The sequence below is a fragment of the Notolabrus celidotus genome, chromosome 22 (assembly GCF_009762535.1).
Source record: "Notolabrus celidotus isolate fNotCel1 chromosome 22, fNotCel1.pri, whole genome shotgun sequence".
Lineage (NCBI taxonomy): Eukaryota > Metazoa > Chordata > Actinopteri > Labriformes > Labridae > Notolabrus > Notolabrus celidotus.
In genome coordinates this window covers 20,485,030-20,508,636 of record NC_048293.1, presented here as the reverse complement: position 1 = coordinate 20,508,636, position 23,607 = coordinate 20,485,030, and the positions used below count along the sequence as shown (strand labels likewise).

The following is a 23,607-nucleotide window of genomic DNA, read 5'->3' as shown; positions in this document are numbered from 1 at the left end:
CTCAATGTAAAGGTTGGCGGTTCGATCCCAGCTCCTGTAGTCACATGCTGAAGTGTCCTTGGTTATAGTGACCTCAATATCGTCCAAAAGAACCAAAACAAATGCGTGTAAAATGTTGATATTTCGTGTGTTATTTACAGCTAAAACAACCTTGGGTCAAATTGACCCCAATTAACACTGATGCTTAATTTTTTTTGTTACAGGAAATGCTAACATATCAACATTTTAATTTTACGTTTTCCCAGTTGTCCCCATTAAATCAGGAAAAGTCATGAAATATGAAGCCAAAAAAAATGATGTTAGTCATTAATTTAGAGATGTTAAACACTGAATGGCGTCCAATTGACCCCAAGGATAATAGGAGGCTTTTACCTACACAAATGAGCAGATCTTTGGGTATTTTTTTGCTTGGATAAAATTGCTTGCTTTGTGAATAAGACCACGAGACCGAGCGAGAGCAGATGATGCACAAATGAATCTTGGTGCTATTAGTGGCCACAATCCATACTTAGTGAATTCCCCCCTGACTTTGCCTCTTGTGCATCTCTCCCCAATGGCTCAAACTATACAGCCCTACCACAGATTTTGGCAGAATGCTAACATAACATGCTGAGAGTGATTTTTAAAGCAAAAGCAGGAAAGCATCAAAGTCAAATTTGGTTAATCCACCAGAGAACAAAAATGTCTGAGCTAACAATCTTTCCAAAAATGTGTCGAAACACCTCACAAAACCCTGTTTTGATTCTAGAAGATAAGTCCTGGTATCATCAGAGGCATAAGGTTCTTGTCAGGCTGCCACATCAAGGTAAATAGTCAAGGTCAATCTGTAAAACGACACAGTGCCGCTTTAATTCAAACTGCCGAGGTTAAACATTGTCACCTCGCCAACATATGCAGACAATCAGCAGGGTTTCCTGCACATGACGGATTGTTATTCAGGTCATGCCAGCGACAAGTGCAAAGAAATATCCAAGGTCGAGGAGCCAGTGCGCTCTTTCTGTGCTTAATTGCATCAGTATCTGGTGTTTGATTTCCACTCTCTGCTTGCTTGCATGAGAAAGTGGAGATTTGGCGGTGAGATTGTGGTGCAAGCCTTAAGTGCCTGCTGTTGTCTTTAACTTAAGCGTTTCGTTAAGACCGCTCTTTGCACACCACATGCACTAAATGGAAGGGAAACCTTTGTTGTTGTGGGCTCATAGTCAGTTAAGTAAAGAAGCCACCAGGAAACATGCCACCTCGCCTACCCGCCAAACTCTAAAGAGGTTAGGGTGGCAGTGAAATGCACTTGAGCTGCTTAGCGTGTGTGGTAGTGAATCAGCTGATTAGATTTCTGCATTGTGTACACACAAAGGAAGCCGGAGAGTGAGGGATTTAGTTTAGAATTTTCCTCCTGAGGTTGGAAGAGTTTAATATGTACATGACAAATTTGGAAGGAAATGCAGCTGATTTCACAGACTGATAGGCATTCATACGTGGAATGCATTCCTCCCCAATGGAAGTACATTAATTTCAAATGAGAGAATCCATTACAACTGCTTGTGTCATTGCAGATGCACTGAGCCAAGGTGACTGTGTTGCATGAGTACTGTAAGGCAGATGCTGCATGGCCTATATGAAGAAAATGTATGTGAGCGTGCATGTTTGTCTATAATTCAGCTTTAAAAAAAAAAAAAAAGGAAGACAGCGATGTTGTTTTCTGGAAGCTTACATGTCTCACATCAAACAGGTGGTTAGCAGCAAATCCATCACATTGTAGGTCAATTGTGATTTAGGCATGGTGTTAAAGGTACACGGAGCAGCATGAGCTTTCGCCCTCCCAGTCTGCCTCAGGCCTTATGGAAGCATTTCCATGTTCTTGATGAGCAAGCTGAAGGAAACAGCAACAACAGCCTAAGGTTAACACTGTGTTAGCTGTTCACAGCCTTTAGAGACACTCAAGGCTCTGCCTGAGGGAAAAGGCAGAGTGTTTTCGAACTGTACAATCAAAAGGGCGATTAGCTATTGCTCACCTCTGGATGTCGTGTGACATGTTACTCATGAGGTACACTCACCTTCACGTCAGGGTTAAGTGCAGGGCAGCAGTTTAGAATAGCCACATCAGTAGCATGTCACTTAAATGTGAACTGGCCAAGGGCATCAATTTGGTTTGGATTAATTGGAAGAGGTATCGTAGATGGGGCCCACAATGAAGAAGGGGCCTTTGATGGGCCTGACATGTTTGTCTCTAAGTTATAAAAGTCACAAGTTAAGAAATGTGAGCTAAATAACAACACAATTATTGACTTTTCATCTCTAAAAATGTTAGGTCTCTCTCTGAGCCTCCTCTCACCCCTACTAAATGTACAAAATGGTTCAGTCCAGACAGCGCGAGTGACAGGATGGATCCGAGAGGAGTTAAGAGAGCGGGGCAACAGATGCAGCATCATGTCCCCGCCAAGAAAGCCAAATGAGGATAACAAAAAGAAAAGACAGAGTGGAAAGTGAAAGAGAGAAAGAAGGTGAACTGAGGGAAAATGTTTTGTATAGTTTATTTTATAAAGTAGTTGAGCACAACTCACACATTGAGAGAATAGTTTAGGCTAATTTCAGCAATTGAGATCTAAGGATCATATTTATCTTGCATATAAAGTTATCATATTCATAAATAAAACCGCATCGCAGATAACATTGCATATGGTCCTATTTTTACAAATATTACCTGGGTAAAGACAGTTCACTTAAGAGCTAAATAACACTCAATGTGGAGTGATTTTTGGAGTGATGTTTATTCAGCAATATTTGATAACTCAAATTTTCATCGTGCAACACAAAGTTATTGTTCTAAAAAAGCTTTTAATGGAGGTGTGGCTATAGTAAGTGTGCAGGGTTGGTTGTGTTGGGGCCCAATGTGATATTTTCTCAAGGGCCCAGAATGCCCAGTAACACCCATGTTCCTTGGAAACATGATTGCTCTATCTCTCTTTCTCTTCCTTCTCCCGTGGGGTGGAGCTCAGAATGTTTAAATAGTGTCCTTTGGTTACAGTTTTCCAATTACTCTTCATACTGCATCCCTGGGGACACAAAGCTAAATTTGAAGGAAGCATTAAAGACAAATTCATATCCATATAACTAGTAATGACATATAGATGTGCTAATGGAGGAGTGCCTGAAAGATAGTTCAGATCAACATTTTACACGCATTTGTTTTGGTTCTTTTGGACGATATTGAGGTCACTATAACCAAGGACACTTCATTTTACACTTCACTTACAACATTCTCACAATAACCCGCCAAACGTATCATCCTGATTTAGCAGTCCAATCAAGTTGTAAGATTTCTGCATCTTTCTGTACTCATTGCAAACACTGCTCTGCACCAGTTACACCAGCAGCACTCATATTATCTGCCCCACCACCCTCCAAGCCAGAGCAGATCCTGACTTTTTACTGGGTTGGCCTAACTGCTGCACCAACTTATGCAGGGGTGGCATAAAGTATGTTTTGAGCATGTTTTCATCATGCTGAACCATGGAAAACCCAAAATGTAAGACTCTCAGACACAGTCAAAAGTTCAAAGTCTGTTTCATCAGAGAAATGTAAAAAAAAAAAAAAAAAAAAAGAGCATGCAAAGGCATCCAAAACATGAGGTGTAAGGCTGAGTGAAATACAAAACTGCTCCAAATACTAGAAATAACTACACCAGGAAATACTGGTACACTGACTCTTGGGACAAGACAAAGTGGCACTGAAGGGAGGGAACTTTTGGACTACGGAGTGGCCCCTGATCTCTCTCTCTCCCTACTTCCACTCAGCTATGGAGAACAGGCTGTCTGAAGTCACACTTAAAGCCAGATGAAGCTCCCGTCATCAAGGTTAAGGGATCAGACTCAGTTGCAGGCTTTGGGACAGACTCCCCTCGCATAAATAATGAGCAGTTTACATTGGTAAACATTTAGCACACTTACAAGAATCCCTACATAATGGGAGAAATGAACCTTATTGACAATGACTGGCACAAAGAACCCAAAAGCACAACTCAGTAGCAATAACAAAAAGAGGCTCTTTGTGATAGTAGGTAAGAAACAAAGTACTAAACCAAAAATCACAGCAACGCTGGAAAAAAAACTCAAACAAACTTGACAAACGTGGACTTGGACAGCTCTAGACATCAGCACAATACATGACGATCTGGCACAAGACAAAGAGATACGCAGACCTTTATACATGAGGTAATGGAGCACAGGTGGAAACAATGAGGGGCGGGGACGACAATCACAATGGTGGGAAAACACCAGGGTAGGAAGTGAAGTTGCATTAATGACGAGATACGACACTTATCTTCTTTGATAGCATTTATTTTATTGTAGACATCTTATTATTTTCAATCTGATGTTTGTAATCTGCTTCATTTTCATGAACAACCTACTAGTTAATATAATAAATGTCACAATAATAATAATACTAATACTAATAATAATGATAATGATAATAAAAAGCTGGAACAGGCTTAGTCAATAGTCCTCATATTGTGTTAGTGCATTAATCTGTGTGTATTTGTATGACCTTAAGAATACTCCATGTATACGTAAATTAATAAGCTTCTTTGAATAGGAAGCCAAACAACAGTCAAGAAAATAATTGCGTGCACAAACAATAAGATATACTGCTGTGGATCAGCTCTCGAATTGCCTGTGTTGGCCATCACTGGGCAGCTGGAGGAACACGGTGTCACATATGATGGCAACAACAAAGCCTCGACCCTTCCAACCCAAGCTGGAGTGGTTCAGTAACAGTCTGCTTCTGCAAAAAGAAATATCAGATTGCGACTGACCTCGACCCCTCTGCTTGAAATCCCAGCGCCGCCATAAGAGGCTTTGCTACAGACTAAGGGCGGGTGAATAGGGATAATTTAATGAAACATTAGACGAGTGCACTCCACAGTTCTTTAACAAATTGCTTTTTTTGACTGCCAAGCTTGGCTCGATCGTGGCTGCCTGAAGGAAGAGCCAAGTAAAACCATAAGAAAGGGAAAGGGGGAAGAAAGAGCAGTTATGCACCTGCAGGGTTCTGAGGTTGAGTACAGTAACATCAGAAAAACAATAGAAACAAAGAAGACAAGGATGTCCCATGATGGCTAAGCCTGCCTGAGAGAGGTCTACCGGTGGATTTGTGAGAACAATCCGTGGGTCAGATTAAGCGAAGGGAAGCTGTTGACATCAGACCAGAGATCAAGAAAGCACACTTCCTCTAAGTCAAAGCAACCTACGACCATAAACAGGTGGTTGCTGGGAACTGGCAAGGCTATGTGAGTTTAGGCAGACCTTAATAAGATGCTGGCAGAGCCAACAAAGGGAATCCTCTCCGTGGCATCACAAATAGATTCACCCCTCAGTACCTCTTTGTGCTACGCAACTTTCTTAAGCTCTGGATTTAAAGCTGGCCAGCGAGCAAAGCCTTGAATTAGCTTAATGAGAAGAGCCAGGCACATGATTCCAACCTCACGTGGAGAGAAAGTCACGAGCAGGCACTTAAAGCTGATATGATTGTTGTGTCTGTGCGCTGTATTGACAGGCAGGGATTGCTGTGTGCGGTTAAAATGAGAGATGGCTTACATGCTAGAGAATTATTCATGTCTGTGTTTTCATGCATAAACCCTGTCTGATATTATTGGATGTGAATCTGTGTGCTAATGCAGCTATAATTGGGACTCAGGCATATGGATTCTTGGTGTCTCAGTAATGAGGGCAGGCGAAGGCACACAACCATAAAATGTACGTCTCAATTGAATGTTGTCAGCTTTTATCCAGTTCCAGTGGGTGTACGCTTAAGATGTAGCATTGTTCATAAAACACAGAAAAGCCTGGCCTACATATGGTTATGCAAACACAAACAACAATGGGCAATAACAATAGACCATCATCGAAGTGGAAAGTAAGACAATATTTTATGACTTCAACTCTCCAGGAATTGAGTTAAGTTTGTTTTAAAAAAGAGTTTCTACACAGAAAAATAATCTAATCTGGTGAAGTAAAACCTCCCTCATCAAAATGAATAATAATTTAGCCTATTATTACATTCACCAAGTGTCCACTTTTTTGTGATATTAAAACTAAATAGATACATGCTTTGATGAAACTCATATTTCATAAGTATCATTATAAAAGGCCTGATAGGCTGGCAACCTTTCCTCATTGTACCCATAGCCTGTATAAATAATGGATGTATATCCGTGATGTCACCCATCTGTTCCTGAGTGCTGTTTTGAAGCCAATCGTCGGCGGGAGCCATATTGGTAATGCTGAACTCATCCAAAAGAGCGTGACGTAAAGAGGCAGAGTTTGATGCTCCTAGCCAACAGCTATGTGTTCCTAATCAATCAAGTCAATCAAACATGTTCATTGATGCTGCAAAGATTGTCTTTTTTGAATTGGTGCGTATGTGGTTCTCTGGTGTTTCTGCAGCCAGCCTCAAGCGGATGCTCGATGAATTGCAGTTTTTAACACTTCCGCATGGGATTCATATTTTGAGACTGGAGGTTGCCGCTTGGTTGTACCCTGCCTTTCGCCAATGACAGCAGAGACAGGCTTCAAACCCCTGTGACACTGAAAGAGCTAGAAGATGGGTAATAGGTGGAGTATTGAAATGCTTTGGAACTCCAAACTTAGAGATATTTTAGCTTGGTATTTTGCAAATAGAATTACTTATATCCTTCATGTTTGAATATGCAACATTTTATTACAGCTTAGGTCTATTCTGTTGGCTTGTATAAGTCCCACTGCCATATGAGACGTGGTCAAAGGTTTGAACTGTCCTCCTGTGTGAAGAAGTCCAATTGCGTTGAGCAAATTCCACATTTTGCAGTTTATATGCAGATATGTAGATATTTCTAGTACCATCTATTTTGGTTATGTCCAGTTTGCAAACCAGCTAGCTACTGGTATGGCAGTTGAGGTCAGCCTACTGTTGCATTAATAGTAATGAGGTATTGACAGATCTACTTCCTGCCACCCATCTACACAGGACACTTGTTTTAAATTGAGTAGTATTGTCAAACAAAGCACCTCTCCACAAAGTAGACTTTATTGATTGTACTTCACTTTAACAGAAAGTGCATCGTATACACAAAAGGTTGCTGTAAATGTAATAAGCAATTTATTAATTAAAACAAATAAACCATGTGATACAGTAAAAAAATACAGTCACATTGCTGAATTAGATCCAACTTGTACAAAAAAACAAACAAACAAACCAAAAAAAAAAAACTCCCAGGTTAGTCAAATGTATTAAAATGCATTAAATAAACCTGAAAATATGACTACATGTATAATTCTGGACACTGTAAATATCTATTATACCTCTCAGACCCACTTCAACCACTGTGACTCAAGGTGTTCCAGTGAAATGAGCTTCAGTGTGCAAACATGTAATGAAGTGTCTGCTACACTGGCTTAACTAGCTTATTTACTACCTGTACAACACTTTGACCTCAGTTTACCCAACTAACACATAAAAACGACTCCTGATGGCACCAATAAACAGAGCTTCAAAAATATGAATGCCAAGTTTTATCAAGCTGTAGTTTTCCTCTAAGCACTTCCTCCTAAATCAGTAAATGCAATTACGACCCAAGTCTTATTTGATTTTTCCACGTTCAAATCTTGCAAACTGTCCCGATGCTACTACTTTGCTCACATTAGTAGCAAGGGGGGATATCTAAGGGAGTAAAGACATGAATGAGGATAGAGCAGAGCAGCCTTAGCAGAAGTCTTTTACTGGCTTGAGAACACATGTGCTTTCTGTAACTGATTTAGAGCTGCAGCTGATTGGACTGATCAATGCATCAAAAATGTAATGGAGCTTCACAACAGAGTGCAGACTCATTATGTTCAGGTTTGAGGCTCTCAATTGTTTTTGCATTAAGGAAGAAATGCCAAGATCATTTGACCACATCATTGCAGATATATTTTATTGTGATGAGTTATCCCCACTAACATGAATAAGTAGGGAAAAAACTGTGTGTCAGACAGCAAGTAGCACTGAGGATCGCTGGTTTACATTTCAGTTACCCAGCCAGGTTTGACACCTGTCACATAGCTTCAGGTTCTCTGAAATATTCAGCATAACAAAGTATTTCAACTGTTCAAAATATGCTATAAACATATTATGCTTGACTATTATGGTGATGTAATATAATATTAAATGTCGCAGACAAGAATACAACAAAACAAATCGATTCTGATGGCATATAACCTTCCTGTTCCTCTAAGCAGGACAAAGTCTAAGAGTATAAAAACAGACATACTGTTTGTTTGTTTGTTTGTTTGTTTGTTTGTTATGTGTAGGTGTTCGTTAAAAAGGTAACAAGAGAAAAAAAACCCACCTCTGCTCTGCCGCTGATAAATAAGAGTGTTTATAAGTAGCCTACTAGAACCTTGCACATTTGTGCAAACAACAACTCTATGTCCCTGCTAAAGCTGAGTGACAGCTGCAGGGGCACGACCAGACTTTGTATGACTGAGGCGGCATAACTGCAGGGAAGAAGTGACTCTGCAAGAGCCCCACTTAATATGTGTGAGCATTGACATGTCAACATAGCAATTATTTACCATTTCTGTTTCCACTGATCATATGTACTTCAGCATTATTATTATAATCATTGCTTTATTTATTTATCTTACTTAATTATTCATTTATATATTTATTTCTTGCATTCATCTGATCTTGTTAACGCTACCTTATTTTTAACTTTCTACTCTTACTTATTTTATTAATTTTACTGTATATATTTTATTTTATTTTTAAGTATTTCATTTGTAATCATGCCTTTTATAATTTTACCTCTTCTGTGGTTTTCTGTCTCTCTGTTATTCTATGAAGCACTTTAGGCTGCATGTTTATATGTACGAAAGGTGCTCTATAAATAAAGTTGAGTTGAGTTGAACTTCTTACATTAAGGCATAACATTTTCACAACATACATTGAAAAAAACTCTTCATTGTGTCACACAAACAAAGAATCTCTGCATCACCATGCTCTTATCCAAAAGCTATCTTTGTTGATCGCACTCTTTAGAGATTTGTGAGTTCACGCTAATTTGAGGTTGTTCTCCGGAGAGCAGCAGAGATGCAGGCGTCTCGTTGTGCCCCTTGGGTAAGGTATTTAAGGTGCTATTATAAATTGCCAAGGGAACTGTAATATGAAGAGGACATGAAAATGTACTGTGCGCCAGTAAGAAGTCCCAGTGCACCAAAAATGCTAAGTCGGGGTAAGCCAAGGGGTTAAATTTAGAAGTGGCAGTGCTGCAGGCTGAAGTGCCTCCGTCTGGTTAAAGCATTGAACCCAGAGCATAAAGCTGGTTTGAGTTCCACCTGTGATAAATAAAAAATAGCCGACCACAGTTTTGGCTTTGGGGTGGTGACCATTCTTTTCATTTGACTTTGGGAGGGGCTGCTTCTAACTTCCATATTTGGAATATATTGTTTCCTGCAAGCCTTTTTTGTAACCGCAGTGGGAGGGAACAAGTTACAATGGAGACGATGCAAGTATGGGAAACTTGGATGCAGTTTTAATCTCTGGATGATTTGCCATCCTCATATGCAATCATCTGTCTGTTGTTAAAGATAATCAACATCACACTGACATGTACCACGCTTTGTTAAGATTTCATTTCCACTCTAGTAGACTTGCTCAGGTATAATTGCATACATCAGGACAGAGCTTCATTGGTAACACACATGTTTACTTTATATGTTGTTAACAGGTTTATCCGTCGTAGTGTACAAAAAAAGGCTAATTCGATTCACTGTAAGACAAAGATGTGTTACTGTGTAAATCGCAGCGACAGATGCAAATTCAAAACAAAAAGAAAATGAGGTGTTTTTTATGCAGCATCTCCAACAAATGTCATGCCCAGCCTGCTGTCAGTGGCAGCAGCAGCAGTGAAATATTTGTTTGTCTGCAGGAGGAGTGTCTGTTCTCCTGTGTGCTGTGCAGCAAAGCCGTTAAATGAATTCTTCGACCTCAGCTCTTGATCAAACAAAGAAACCTGTTTTCTCTCCGTCTCTCCTCATTATTCTCCTGCTGTTTCTTTCATGCATTGTCTGCTCGTGTGCTAGGACGGTGGGACAGAGAGGTTACAGTTCCCTGTGGCTTGACACTTCATTGCAGGTTTTAAACAACTGCCATAGCGCACATTAAATGTTTTGTCTGTCTCGCTGTGTTTTTCATCCTGCTGACAGGAATGTCATTTAGTTGTTTGAGTTAAGTGTTCTCCTGTGTCAGCATGAGAGAAAGACACATGACCTGGTTAGAACGTGTCGAATCATCACAAGATGGTCAAATGCTAAATGGGTTTAGGAGTAAGAACTATGAAAGAAGAGTTTGACCTTAAAGGGGGAAACATGGAGTCAGTGGATATTGTAGTTCTCAAGTACTTCTTAATACCCCCCTTGGTTTAGTACACAGTAGCTCTGCCAGCAAAGACTTGGCTGTTAGCCTATAAATCAAGAGTTGTAAATCAAGTGCACAATGGCCTTCAGCTCTGCACTGGTGACATGTCATGCCAAAAACCTCTCAGCATAGACTTGCGTAATCAAAAATCTCCATTAACCCATTAGGAAGTGCTTGATCTGTTGTGCGCGCTCTCTCTCTCTCACACACACACACACACACACACACACACACACACACACACACACACACACACACACACACACACACACACACACACACACACACACACACACACACACGTTCCAGGGAGCTGTAGTTTTTAGGATACAGCTGAGTCCGCAGGCCTTTTGTAAGATGATTCTGACCGGCAGAACATGGAAATCACATTTAACCTTGCATGCAGCTCTGTTAGCGTGCACGGCAGGGTACATGTCAAAGATTCCAGCATCGTCTAGTACTGGAAAAAGGACCCTAAATATTCCCATTACCGTACACTGTGTGAGAACATGCAAGTTTAATACTGCCAGTTACATGCAAAGATCAAAGTATCTTATTTTAACCCAAATTAGATTCAAATATCGTGCCTACCGTATATTTGAGCCTCTTTAAATGAAGCTCTTTGGGCTAAAAGTCATGGGTACTTTTGGTTTAAAGCACAAAGGATCAAAGACAAGGATCTTGCGGGTTCATTTACAAAGATCCCTCAAAATAGAACCAACCAAAAAATACTGTATGAAGTTGTGGCAATCTTTGATGAATCAAATCATATCCCCATCTTGGACAGTTCCTCTCTTGTTCAGTAACAGAATTAATTCATGGGAATGTAAATGTGTCAGCCAAAAGCCCTGGAGATTGAAGGATTAAGTCTGGACATCCATGGACAGCTTTCAAGGTGGACAACATGTTCGATTCATGAGGAAATATCTGAAGGGCCAGTAGACCTACTTTGGTGTATCTTTCTATTTCATCCTTTAAGTATGAGCCAAGTTTTTGAGAGGCTGACCCGCATTCACAAATCTTTAATCTTGTATCCAGGTTGGCATGGCTGTGCCAGTGATCTCTGTGGCACACTGCAGCAGTCTGGTTTCCTTGCTGCCCATTCACAGATATGTTTTGACAGCAGTGAATGTTTGGAGAAAGCTGCGAGTTTGACGGAGAGAAGTTTCTTTACACCTGAGAGTGGTTGTGTCAGTACATCACAGTTTCAGTATGGTCTGTTAGATTTTAAAGGATTCTGTTGCTGACTCATCTGTTGAGATTGACACGTTGTGACTTGTGGAAGCGTCTTTAAACACCCATATACAGAGAGCAAGTGTGTTTGTCACTCACAGCTTGTTGCTGAATTTATACATGTGTGACAGCTTGATGAAGTTATACTTTCCATAAATGGGTAGCTGTTAAGGCCTCTTGATTTCAGTCCTCTTTGCTTTGATGCTGCACAAAATGGGCTCTAGCCACAATGTCTATTATGATCACCTCACCTGGCATCACCACACCAATGCACCTTAGTGAATGTGTCTAGATCTGTTTGATTCATGTCTGTTTTTTTCCAGGGGGAATTAGCAATGGCTGCATGTGGAAGTGATTGGATAAACCTGCCACTAATCAGGGCGATGCAGCGCTTGATATAATGCAGAGCTTGTTGATAAATCAAAACTTTACTGAATCATGTCGGCAGAAAAGCTAAGACATCTGTCTTATCAATGAACGCTTTAGGTGCAAGTTTATTGTTCTTGTTTTGGTGAATCATCCAGTTTGTGTAAAATGTAATAGCGGATTCATTGGACCTCCCTGTGGCAAAAGCTGCCATCTTGGTTGTTCACAAAAGGATAAAGCAATGCTCCTGTGTCGCCATCTTACAGAACCCGCCCCATTTCAAAATGAAGGACTATGATTGGTCTGATATACTTCTAGCAATGAGAAGGAAGAAGTGCATCTCAACAACTAAATGAGGCCTTGCAAAATGGCTTTGAGACCCTAAACGTAAGAACTGCCTCCATTTACAGTTTAAGTTTTGTGCAGGTGCAAACCCGACTCATGAAATACGATAAAGCTGAGAGAAAGTTTTCTTCTGAAAGTTTACCGGTGTCTCACGGAAGAAGAAAAAAAAGAACCATAGCATCCCCTTTGGGAGCCACTAGTAAGCAGCTAGTCCCTGAGAGTTGGTGCAATCCTGCAGATTTCTCTGCCAACCATTGTGCTAATGGAGTTGCAGAACTATCTCCTGCAACAAGGAAAGAGGAGCGCAAATGAGGCTGGGGAATGACAGGCAATAGACTGGAAAATATGAGGAGAAGAGAGAGAGGGGAGATGGGCTCAAGCTGATGTGTTTATTTACTACTGTGGGTGCCCGGTGGAAAAGCTGGGTGGGTGAATACATTTTAAGTCCCACATGCATATAAAAAAAATGGACACAGCCTGTCTCCTCCCATAAAATTCAAACACGATGATGTGAATATTGGTCTTTTCTTTTTAGTTTCAAAAGTTCACACAGGGCTTAATAAGGGAGGTCTGAAATTGAAATCCTACCATGCAGTAAACTGGTTTTGTCCATGGAGTACAAAGCTGCATCCATCACTTTGTAGTTGGAATCACATTCTTTGCAGTTATTGTGACAGATAGACAACTTTTATTTATAATTGAACTGTTATTGTGAAATAAATGGGCTTGGTTTGACAGGTGAGCTGATTGTGAAAGTGCTATTAAGGGCATTTGACTGAGGTAACGACTAAAGGCATGCTGGGAAAAGCACAAAGGTTGCTTCTTAAACAGGTGTCAACACACAAGCTTTGGATTGTCAGTTTGATTTCCCAGATACCTGTTCTAGAAACCAAATCCGAGCAAACTTGGCTTTTTTTTCCCCCAAAGCTGTAATGAACCATAGAACTAACCCCTGATGTCTATCCTGACAGCTCAGCGTCTGAGGCTTTTGTGAATCAAAGAACAAAATGAAGTCTTTATTAAGCAGGGAAACAAGCGCACAGTGTCATCTGGTAGCAAAATGCAACGTCAGTGTTTCTTCATTGCATGTGCGATCAATAGAAAGGAAGGATGTGTCATGGTGGTTTTTGCTGGAGTGAAAAGACACTGCTACATATTAACAGCTAAACTAATGGATAACATGTTTAAAACTAACCCTTCCCGAAGGCTTCACACGCTGATTCATCACTTAACAACTAACTGCTGACTCACATGTTAATTAACGATGATTCCTTGTTAACCTTTCATCCTGTGCCAGCCAACAAAGCAGTCGCCTGGAAGAATCATGACACATCCAATACAGGGTTTTATTTAATTAGCACTAGCTACACGGAGCTAAGCACACATGGTGTACAGTAGAGGCTTATGTTGCAGAGTTGTGGTTGCAGAGCAAAGAGGCCTGCCAATAAAGGGAAGTTTGAGATAGAGAAAACAAAGTCATATTAAGTTTAGGGTTAAAAAAGGTGATAAAAGAAACCAAGCTTATAAGACAAAGTTTGGGACAAAGGTATTCTCAAACCCCCAAATCAGGACATATGATAATCGGGATAAGTGAGAATGAAGTATTTGATGCCCTGAACATTGCCCTGAACCAAACATGTTTGAAGCTTGGTACCTTACAGACAGTCTGACCTCTTCAAGACATGACAGACTTTGTCTTGGAAACACAGCTTAAGCATTCCTGTCATACCCTTTTTCAACCGAGTCAGTTTCAGGGACGGTTTGGAGCCGGCGCTCAATTGAGAACCGGTTTTTCGTGTTTCGTCTGTGAGTGAACTGGCTCCCAGGTGGGAAAACCGGTTCCAGAGCGGCTCCAACTCTTTGCTGGTCTAGAACCTGATGTCAGGATGTGCCTCTTCAACGGGCTCGAGCGGGCGGAAAAACAAACGGGTGCCATGTTGGTTTGCGATTTCAACCAGCTCCGAACCAGCCCGGAAATACAACCTGGTTCCCGTTGGTCAAAAAGAGGTATCAGATTCCTGATGTAACATGAAAGCTTAGGTCATTTGAGAAATGTATTTGGTGGGACTGAGGACAGCTACAAGAAACTGGAACCATCTCGGGCAAATTTAGACCTTATCACCTTCTTTAATTTGAAGAAACAAGGCTAACGTAAATCTATAGATTATTATGTAAAGGATTATGTATAGTGAGGGCAGTCTCAACCTGATGGGATTCTATTTTGCATAACAACCTGCTCACTATACCTTATCAAACAAGTTGACACTAAGTATTGATTTAAAGATGATTTTGTAGATTCAAAAAATATGTATTCATATGGCTAAGTTAAAGACTTCCTCTAATTTGTCCTTACAGAAATGAAAGTAAAACAATAAAACCGATTATCTGGATTTTTTACACTATGAGGACCAAGCCAAAGTTTTGCAAAAGTTTCCCTCAATGCTATGATTTGAAGCTAATGGTCTTTATAAGTGATTTTTATGCATTTGCATGAAATATGAATGTACACACCCCTTTTGAAAGTGTAAGGTATTTCTGGACTCTAAAGCACAGAGTAGTTTATGTCCTGATTCTTCTGTATTTCAGGAGGATGTTCTGTACAACGTTGAAGATTTAATAAAAGGATGATGAAAGGACTCGCTTCTAGTCCGCAAACAGATGTTCTGCATGGTCCTTCCTCGCAGAAGCACTAACACTTTACAGCACTTATTCTCAGCCACAGCTTTACAGTTGCCATTTTGAGAGAGGGATTGCTGCTGTTGCTCTGCCTCACTGGATTTCTGCTCTGCTAGACGATGATACATTATAGCGGCTATATAGGGGAACTTGAAGAAATGACTTCAAAGAAGCGACTGAGATAGCAGCTGCCCAATCAGATCTCACTTTAGCAGGATAATAGCATTCAGATCCCTAGAGGCAGAAAAGAGGATGTGTCATAAATTATGAATTTCCATGAGAACAGATATGGATGGCGGTGTCATGCAATAATTGGCACAGCACTTAGCTCCAAGTGAAGCTGGCTGGTGGCTGAGTGATGTACGCCTCAGGCACCTACCCTGAAAACACGCTAAAGTGATTTGCAAAGTCAGCGTGGCACAAAGAGGCGCCCCCAATTATCGCGTTGACCCACGGCTCTATGATGTAACAGTGTCTTTCCATGACCTTCAGGGCAGCTTGGTGAGGAGTCATGATGTGTCAAGGATAGAGGAGCACTCTGAGATGATTGAAGATGATCGAATACGTTGTTATATGTAAAATAGGCCTGTTGCATTAAACACTCCAACAAACTATTGATGAAACACTAGTGGCTCGACACTCCTGATGAATACAAACTTCAAAGATTGAACCTTTTGGTCAATCTCATGCAAGATGAATTGAAGTGAGAAAGAAATGCCTCTGGCAGCTAGTAAGATGGAGTTCAGGCTAAAGCACTGTGCATTTTCTGTTAGGGTTTTCTAGAGAAAAAGAGATTGGGGAAACATCAGCACCAAGATGTATGAAAACTGCAACCCTGGAACAATACCTTCATATCAGCAGAGCTCACATGGTTTTAGATGTTTCACTCCTTGCATATTCTTCATAGATACAGGAATGGAGGAGTGAGGAGAGGACAACTTTGACCCCTGTAGTTGGAGCCTGCAGGTGGATGCTGGAGTAGTGATGGGATTACACTTGTGAAGGTCAAGGCGAGAGAAAGACAGTGGAAATTTAGCAGCTCAGATAGACTGCCAAATTGAGAGGAAACATTTTTCAGGTGGTTGTTTGGAATGATGCATGTCATGTTGGAAATCAGGGCGTGTTTTCTAATAATAATAATAATAATACATTTTGTTTATATAGCGCTTTTCAGAAACTCAAAGACACTTTACATTTGTTAAAATTAATACAACCAAGGAACACAAATTCAACAAAACAACAGTACAATCACAAATTAAAAGCTAACTTAAAAAGGTGAGTTTTTAAAAGAGATTTGAATGCTGAAGGGTCAGAACAGTTTTGGATATGGGAGGGGAGTGAGTTCCAGAGGGTGGGGGCGGCTACGGAGAAGGCTCTGTCCCCCCAGGTTCGGTGCTTGGTTCTGTGAGGTGGAGACAGGATGTTGGCATGTGAGGAACGCAGGTTACGGGAAGGAGTGTGATGGTGGAGGAGGTCAGTGAGGTATAGGAAGGGGCCTGGTGGTGGAGGGCTTTGTGGGTGAGGAGGAGGATTTTAAACTGTATGCGGTAGGTAGGGGACGGGGAGCCAATGAAGATGTTGGAGGATGAGGGTGATGTGGTCACAGGAGCAGAGGCAGGTGAGGAGGATCAGTGTCCTTCTATGGAATGCAACTTTTGATTGGTCCCCTGTCAGAGGGTACATCCCATCCTGTCGTTGAAGAATTAAGCTTGGTGTTGGGGAGGGAGCTGACCCCTTCACATGGACAGTTATATTACATAATGTTCAGTAGTTCATTTTCTGACATGTGATTGGCAAAGGGTGGTGGCACGAGCTAGTAGCTGGAAGTGGGTCCATCCACTCGTGTAGTCTGAGCCCATTAGTGCCAAAAAATCACCTTTAGTAGGCATACTCTGATAGTTAAGGTAGTTGCAGGGGAGGGTAACATAGCAGGCATCATAATTCTTCATATTTATACACAATTAACTCAATATTTTGTAAATGATTTGTCAATTTTATGGATATTTTGTAGCTGAATTAGCCAAATCCTCTTAATTTAAAAACCACAAGGCTCCTCTGAAAGTAAAGTCCTTCCTAAAAAGCATGATGGCTTCAGGATTTTCTTTGTTTATTTTAAATGCCCTGCAAACTCAAAGTTTTTAGCCATAAAATAACAAAAGCTTATAACATCACACAACTTTTATATGCCAAATTTCTTCCCTCTTCATGTTGCATCCTTCAGAATATTGCTTCCCTGAGAGAAAGAACCTGACTCCAGACCTCTGCAAGGCTTTGGGCCACCCCAGCATTCTCCACTTTCTAAAATAACAGGATTAGATGACACACAGTTGTCAAAGATCTGAGCTCTTTCTCATTCTCTCCCGCTCTCTGCCTCTTGTTGTTTTCCTGCAGGTTAAAGAGTGAACACATGAGCTGGAAGACTTCATCCTCGGCACAACACACAGAGACAACACCTCGCAACGCTCATCCGTGGGAGGAGTGGGAAAGACTTGGGATTGTTTGTTGCCCGCAGGAGGAATTCAAGGTCAGTACACAGTGCGCTAACACACACACACACACACACACACAAAAACACACACCCACACACACACACACACACAAAGACACACACACACACACACACACACACACACACACACACACACACACACAAACACACACAAAGGCACACACACACACACACACACAAAAAGGCACACACAAACATCCAGGTTTCAAAGCACATAAATAGATGGGGCACCTTCTATTTGCTTTGTTTGTATTAAAGAGGAGTCAAGTGAGCTGATAAGATTTTATGCATGAGCTGTTTGACTCCATGAGCGCATAATTGGAGAATAAATGAGGAATCTGTTCAATATCTCAGAGAATAATAGATTTTTTTTTTGACAAAATTGTAGTTCAGAAGAGAGAAAGGAGCTAATTGACAACTCTCAAACGTCTCTGTCCTTTCTTTCTTTCATTTAATCTCCCCTTCCTCTCTTCATGTTTTCTTTTTCTTTTCTTTTTTCTTTTTTTCTTTTAGAAATGAGCTTTACAAGAGGGTGACCAAATGATAGTAGACAGAATAACAAGTAAACAAGGCACGGATATTAACAACATAAAAAAGCGGACAAACAAAGAAGTTATACCTGATTGTCTTGCTCCATGTATTTTATGTCCATGGACACTTTCTCAAAGACTGGCATATCATGTCCTTATGTAGCTTTTGGTCATTTTAATAGTATGGTGCTATTTGTACTTTTCTTTTCTTCTCTGTTTGTTTGTTTGTTTGTGTTTCGGTTTCTCCTCTACCTTCTTATTTTGATCTTATTTTACTCTATTTTATCTTTGTTTAATCTTGATCTTTTTAGGGAGCCTTTTTAACATCTGGCAAGGGACTATGGATGTAAACTAGCCTTTTGGCTAACTCTGGCATATTTACAGAATTGTTAATTAATATGCATGGTCCTTTTAAATAATAAATAAATAAATACCAATAATAATAATAATAATAATAATAATAAGGCAAAATCCAAGGCAAAAACTAAAACAAAACAAACAAAAAACCATCAAATTAAACAATTAATGTGTAGAAAAAATGGAACAGAAATAACCTTTAAAAGGTAAGCAGTGACAGAAGGAAAAATAAATAAATAAATTTGAAAGTAATAAATACACTATATCAACAATGATAATGAAACAGATTAGGCTAAATGACAATTTCCTAATTATTAATTTCAAGCATTTAATGTTTAGAGTGCAGTGAGGGAGTGTGAGTGTAAGTAGGGGACATAAAGGAAGAGGGGTATGCGTGTGTGTGTGTGTGTGCGTGTGTGTGTGTCTGTGTGTGTGTGTTTGTGTGTGTTTGTGTGCGTGCGCAGGCATGTGGTTTGTCTAAATGAGTGAAGTTAGTCTATATATTCGAGTTAGTAGTGTTTATTGGGAATCAGGCAATAACAGAGGTTAGTGTATTGATGAATGTAGACCAGGTTTTGGAGAAGTCAGTTGATTTGTGATTAAGTGAGGCAGAAAGTTTTTCTAGGGATTGTTCTATTAGAAGATTCTTCCAGTGAGCAATATTGATGTGCTTTCTTGATTTCCAGTTTAGGAGGATTGTTTTCTTAGCGATTGCTAGAGCTGTGAGTAGTGCACTAGATGTAGGGTTTTGTATTAGTGTTTTTGATATGTCTCCTAAGATGCAGAGCTGGGGGCATACATGTTTTTCTTTTCATGTTGCTTCAATTATCCTTCACTGTGTCCTCTATCCATCTTAAAATTGTCATTAATGTACAAAAAAAGAAAAGATAAATCAGTAATCATGCTTCCAAAGAAATGCCGAGCTGTCCAAGGTTTTTTTTTTCCTGTGAAGTCCACACACTGGGAAGAATTCGGGTTTTAATTGCTTCCCCATAGATTGCTGCTTCACTGAGAAACTGGGTTAATTGCATTAGAGGAGAGAGCCACTTGTGACCTTCATTCAGCGCTGCCAACCACAGTGATACTGCAGTGTGGGTACTGCAGTACCGTGTATGAAAGAAGGTGATGGTCTGTGGATGTCTGCCTGTTTTGTATGAATATCGACATCGCTATAAAAAAAAAAGCTTTTCGAAGTGTCAGTCGTGCAAAGCTTCCCTGACAGGATCATGTTTACCATGTAATTCCTCAGCCTACACGAGTCAGCATCGGGGCAGCAGCATATGGAGCCGCTCTGTGGTGTGATCGCACCGCAGATTGATTGGTGTCTTCAAAGTTGCTCGGAGGTGGAGAGCAAATGGAAACTAAATTCAAAATATATCGGCCAAAAATCATCAATAACCTCACAAACTTGTTGTTTCGCAGTTTTTCATCTTCTCTTTCTTATTTATTTTTCAGGGAGAGTCGATCAGGCTTCATTTTTCATTTATATTCAGTCAGTGGGAGAAAGCAGGATTCGGCACAGACAGCTCTGGCAGGAATCAATCAGACCTGCATGAGCTGAGCCCGTCAACTCTCTCCCCAGCCCTGTCCCTACCTCCCTCACATTTATTCCTTTCTTCTGTTTTTACTGGCAGCCCTCCTTCCTCATCTCTTCTTTCTTTCTTTTTTCCCAATCTTTTGTTCCCTCCCTCTCTTTTACTGTTATTTTTATTACTTCCTTGCTTCTTTTCCACATGCCTTCCTTTCTTCATATCTTCCTTCTTTATGTATAGTTCTACCTCTCTTTCCCTCATCTATATTCTCCATTATTTTGCTTTATTCCCTTCTGTCTTTCTTTATTCTCTCATTCTCTCCCTTTTCTTCCCTTCCTTCCTTCATTTGTTACTCTTATCTTTTGTGTCAGTCATTGCCTCTCCTGTCCTTTCTACTTCTGTCCTTCTGCATTTTGTTTCTCCTTTTTCTCTTATCTTTTCTTCTTCCAATTATTCCCTTCCTTTGTCCTTTATTACTTTCATCCGTCTTTGTTTCTTGCTATCCCTCATTTTTGTCTTTCTCTGTTGAGTTACAAGTTTCTTCCTCTTCTACTTGTCTTGTAATTCTCCCCTTCTCGTCTGTGTCTTGTTCTTTCAATCCCTTTGTCTGTTTTGGGGTCCTTCTTTCAATCCTGTCTCCTTTTCTCCCTCCTGTTTCTATTCCTGAATTGTACACCTTTTCTTTCTATCCTTCCTTCCTTCACCACTTACTCCAGTGTACTATCATTCGTTCTTCTTACCCCTACAGACGAAGGAGGAATAGGAGGTTGTTTCCTTTCTCTTCTCGTCTTCCCTTTGTTTGTCTTTGGGACCTTCCTTATTTCCCAATTTTTCTTTCCTAGATCTTCTGTTCCTTCTGTCCTCCTCTTTTCCTTTAGCTTGTTATTTTCCATCTTCCTGCATTCCTCTTTCATCTATAAATTTCCCTCCTGTCTTTTATTCTTTCCTTTTACTCTGCCTGTCCTTGGCTCATTCCATATTTCTCTTTTTGTCCCGGTCTGTCCGTCTCTGCATTGTCTCCACCCTGTTGCTGCCTCCTCTGCTCATTCTTTCCACATTTCTTTTCTGCCTGTTTCTTTATTCTCTCCTTTCTCCTATCTGTCTCCAAGTCCCATCTTCCGTGTTTTTTCACCCTTCTCCCCTCACTATTCTTCACCTGAAATGTGTCCTTCCTTTCCTTTCGTACTCCAGTTACCTCGGTAATTTCTACTTTCCTTCCTGCCTCTATTATTTCATTCATTTCTCCCTCCTTCCATTTTCTGTCCTAACCTCCTTACATGCCTCCTCTCTTCCTCCCCGTTCCCCGTCTGTCTCTGACTTGATTACGACCTCTTCCTATTCCTCCTCTGTTCTCTCTGCCCTGACTTTCCTTCAGCTCAGCTTCCTGGTGATGTGAACGGCTCACACAGAGCCAGTGATAGCAGGAGATGAGGTTGGGGCCACGACAGTCCCCTGAGGACTGATGACTGGCACAAAGTCCTTGTAGAATATTCTGCCAAGTTTGGTCACGAGCGGAGGATAATAATACCTGTTTTATAGGTTGAGAATCCCAGGGCACTGTGAAGGACACGCAGGGTCAGCTGGAAACACAGACAGACTGTAAATTATATTGGACTGGCAGAGAGGAGAGGCATTCATTCAAATAAATGAGAAATCAGTTGACATCTGCGCCACGAGGGATGTGAGGGCTTTACCATGCCTCCGTATCTCCCTCATTTGTCCAGTAAGCTTATTTCTCATCCATTTCCAGTGAATATAATCCTCAGGGACTCTGAGCACTAGAATATCAGCTAATCAGGGCTGAAAAAGAGAATATGAACAAATCTATAAAGTATGAGGCATGGCACCTTGTTACCTGGTGATAAGTGAGAAACGTGGTTGTTTGAAGTCCCTCTGATGTGTCCAATCCCTTTAAAAATGAATACACAGAGTGTCCTCTGCTTTGACGAGAGTGGTGTTAATCATTATTGGCAGCTCAGACAGTTGACACAGGGCAGCAGCAGTGCTAGAGCTAAAGCTAATGAATGCAATGAGGCAGGGTTAATTTAATGTAATGAGCTGAAGTGTTTGGCTATATAAACTGTTAGAATGAAAGTTCAGAGCTAAACAGAGATTCATGACAGTAGAACCAGTGCTGCTCCTGTCTTTACACAGAGCAGACGCAGGGCCTCATCATCAGGGGAGTGGTTGCAGGGAGCTGCAAACTCAACAGACTGGTGTCTGCTGTGACAAATATTACCAGGGTAATGAATGTGCAGCGTTTGCCCCACATTGACTTTACCTGAGCATCACCCACAGGTATATTAATGTTCACCTGAGAATATTCAGTTAAAGCTGGGGTTGGAGGTCAGATTTAGATACACTTTTTGTTATACTGGTTAAAATTATCTTTATGTCCCGATGGCAATCAATACATAATTAGTTCTGAGAAAAGAGCGAAAAAAGGCTGCTATCTACAGCCGGAGTAAACCTGGGAAAACACCAACCAATCACCATTTTTGGGGTCCAAAAATTTAAACCAATCAAATCCCGTCCTGCCATTCTGCCCGCCTACTGCGCGTACATTTCCTGTTTGTTTGTGTTTTTAACTTTCACTATGATAATGTTTTGGTGTTTCCTTACCGCTGAGTGAGACATGAGTTGACGTAGTGCAAAACACAAACGATGTGCTGAGGACTGGTTTTGAATCAGTCACGATCATATGGTCGCGAATCAGCGGCGCTCGTGCATGTGAGCGGGGGCGTCGTTTTGAGGGAGCGTTGAGGAGGGGGGGGAGGGGTTAGATGGAGTCCTGAGGACATGTTACATTCAAATTCATGCTAGTTTTCCGTGACTACCAACCCTAGCTTTAATTATTAACCATTAAACGATATGTACTTTCAGACATCACCTGAACTGGAATCAGTTAGTCGTTACTCTTATCTTTGTGTCAGTCATTACCTCTCCTGTCCTTTCTTCTGTCCTCCTGCATTTTGTTTCTTCTCTTTCTCTTGTATTTTCTTCTTCCCTTCCTTCCGCCTAATGGCCTTTGTTTGTCCTTTGTTACTTTCATCCATCTTCGTTTCTTGCTATCCCTCGTTTCTGTCTTTATCTGTTGAGTTACAAGTTTCTTTCTTCTTTCTTCCTCCTCTCCTTCATGTTATCCTCTTCTACTTGTATTTTATTTCTAGCCTTCTCTGTGTCTTGTTCTTTCAATCCCTTTGTCTTTTCTTTATATCCTTCCTTCACCACTTACTCCAGTATACTATCATTCTTTCTTCGATTGTTTCTGTTGTTAAAGACGAAAGGGTATGGGAAGTAGTAGATAATTCAGTTAATTATCACAGCATTAAATGTATATGTACTTTCAGACATCACCTGAACTTGGATCAGTTAGTTGGTGATGCAGGCTGCTCGCTCTGCTCCTCCGGCTCTGGCTCATTGTGACAGACAAAGGGAGAGGTGTGTGTGAGGAGAGGAAAGGTGTGTTGGGGGTAGGAAATCATGGTGATCAGTGATTGTTGGCGATGTGGTGTAATGAATCCCCTAGTTTGAAGTAAAATGTATGTTTGTTTGTTTTTTTCTGTACAACCATCGAGCAACCGTTGAAATGATCCCATTATACCTGTGGAGTTCAGAATCACTGCCCTAT

General features: G+C 40.8%; 1 protein-coding gene across 3 annotated transcripts in view; it reads left to right on the top strand.

Moving 5' to 3' along the window:
• Nucleotides 1-23,607, top strand: part of LOC117806657 (leucine-rich repeat and fibronectin type-III domain-containing protein 2) — a 265,838-nt gene that overhangs the window by 150,493 nt on the left and 91,738 nt on the right. For all 3 annotated transcript variants that reach the window (XR_004629719.1, XM_034675640.1, XM_034675639.1), the window contains one exon: nt 17,440-17,572. The gene's annotated coding sequence lies outside the window, so the exon portion shown is untranslated. The remainder of the gene's footprint in view (nt 1-17,439; nt 17,573-23,607) is intronic.